Raw genomic sequence first — 2,437 nt, 5'->3', positions numbered from 1 at the left:
TATAAACAATCAATTAAAGTAGAATACCAAATTGATGGATGAAAGAACCATGAACGGTACTCCCACCAAGATTCATTGCTGCTGCCAGAAAACTAGTCCTCGAGAGTGTCGCTCCAAAGTACAGTTTTCAAACCCACCAAATTTTCTGATTTCGTAGCAATTAAAGCTCCAAAACGCTGCTGGTTTTCCTCCCGTTTGTTGTTGATTTTTGCTGCCAGCAAGCTCTCCAGATAAGTTTCCGAATTTCTCCCCTCGGATCCGCCAAAATACACCTCTTTTTCTATTTGGATCTTTTCCTATCCCGAATTTCTTGCTCTCATCCTCATCTGATTTCATCCTTGTCTTCTGTTTTAGAGTTGATTCTGCAAGAATCGGTGGAAGTTATATTTGTTATTTACCCGCAAGAACAGTGAGGAAATTGAAAGGTTTTGAGCTGTTCCTATTTTAGTTTGTTGTGAAAGAGTAGAGTTGATGTACTTCAAGGCCCACGTGGCTATTTGCTACTTTTAACCCAAACATTGGTAAATTGCACTTTGATACCAAAATCTTCCTTCCTACAGACAAAAAAATAAAATAGTACGAGCTCGTGTCTCGGGAATAAAACTGCTTAATATTACTCTTAAATCATTAAAAGTCATTATAAAATCAAGATTCTAATGAAATAAAATAATATACTTTTATGACCCTATCAAAACACCATAAAATCATCACACACACCAAAAACAATAATTAGATCAAAGTTGGATTGAATTAAAACAAAGAATATTTTTTTTATTTTTTTATGAGGGTTGAAACGCACACCACCACGGCAGGGCTGCTGCCGCGCGGTGGTGTTGCTGCTGGCGCCTGCTGGTGGCGGTGGCCGGCCACTCGTGGGTGGCTTGTGTGGTGTGTGGCATGGAGGTAAGAAAATAAAAGGGGAGGGGGGAAAATTAAGGGGAAAGAAAAATAATAGGAGAGAGAGAGTTTACCTTTGGGTATTCTACACCTTAGGCAAGGTCTAACTTGCTCATGTGATGGGTATTTATACCCTCTCTCAAAACCCTCGTAGCTTAAATTCCACTTTTACCTTTAATGATTTCTTCTCCTATTCAAACTAGTCTTTGACTTTCTTTAAATTCCATTAACTTTAAAATTTCTTTTTATAAAATAATTATGCCCCAATGTTTTTAAATAATAAAATAAAATATTTTCAAAGTAATTAAATATATAAAAATGGACCTTTAATTAAAATAAACCTTTTAAATTAATAAAATACCATAAATAATTCATTTCAAATTATTTAAATACTTCATAAAATAATGTTTTAAATTAATATATGTATAAAAATACGGAGTATTACACCCGGGACAAAAATGGTTTATTTTTGTCTCAGAAGAATTATGCTCTGGAAATTATTGAAAAAGCAGGCATGGCTAATTGCAAACCTTCTTCTACTCTGGTTGACTCCAAAAGGAAGTTAAGTACTAATTTCGGTGCTCCATATGGTATTCGACTTCTTATCTTTGTCTGTTTGGTGCTTTGCAGTATTTGACTTTCACTCGTCCTGATATATCATATGTGGTGCAACAAGTATGCTTGTTTATGCACGCACCTCGTGTAGAGCACATGAATGCGTTAAAGCACATACTTCATTACATCCAAGGTACGCCTGAGTTTGGTTTGCATTTATATAAGTCATCCGTTTCTTCTATTGTTTCATACACGGACGTCGATTGGGGTGGGTGTCCGGACACTCGCCGTTCTACATCAGGGTACTGTGTTTTCCTCGGTAAGAATCTGATTTCTTGGTCTTCCAAACGTCAGCCTACTTTGTCTAAGTCAAGTGCTGAATCCTGTTAGGTTCGTAATTTGTTGCTTGAGCTACGATGTCCTATTTCTAAAGCAACATTGGTTTATTGTGACAATGTTAGTGCTATTTACCTTTCTAGTAATCCGGTTCAACATCAACGCACTAAACATATTGAGATGGACATACACTTTGTTCGCGAGAAAGTTCAAAGGGGCGAAGTTCGTATCCTTCATGTGCCTTCCTAGTACCAGATTGCTGACATTTTCACTAAAGGTCTGCCTAATGTTTTATTTGATGATTTTGGGGACAGTCTCAGCGTTCGCAGTCCTCCCGTTTGGACTGCGGGGGTGTGTTAGATTATGTAAATAATCTTGTATATAATTGGCTTGTAATTTACTATTGTATCCTTAGCTCTAACCCTAGTATACGCTTGTATATATAATATTGTTTAATCAATGAGAAAGGCACGACAAAATATTCTCATATTCTCTCACAAACCTTCATCCAACAATTTATTACTCAATATTATTATTATTATTAGTATATGATCCGCGATTGCCCTCGAAGAAAAGGATTTAGGCCTTGTTTAGTTCAACTTATTTTTACTTATTTCAGAAAAAATAAGTTCAGATCAGATCAGAAAAA

Source organism: Chenopodium quinoa, unplaced genomic scaffold, assembly GCF_001683475.1.
Source record: "Chenopodium quinoa cultivar QQ74 unplaced genomic scaffold, ASM168347v1, whole genome shotgun sequence".
In the NCBI taxonomy this organism is placed as follows: domain Eukaryota; kingdom Viridiplantae; phylum Streptophyta; class Magnoliopsida; order Caryophyllales; family Amaranthaceae; genus Chenopodium; species Chenopodium quinoa.
Note: the sequence above shows the minus strand (reverse complement) of the source record.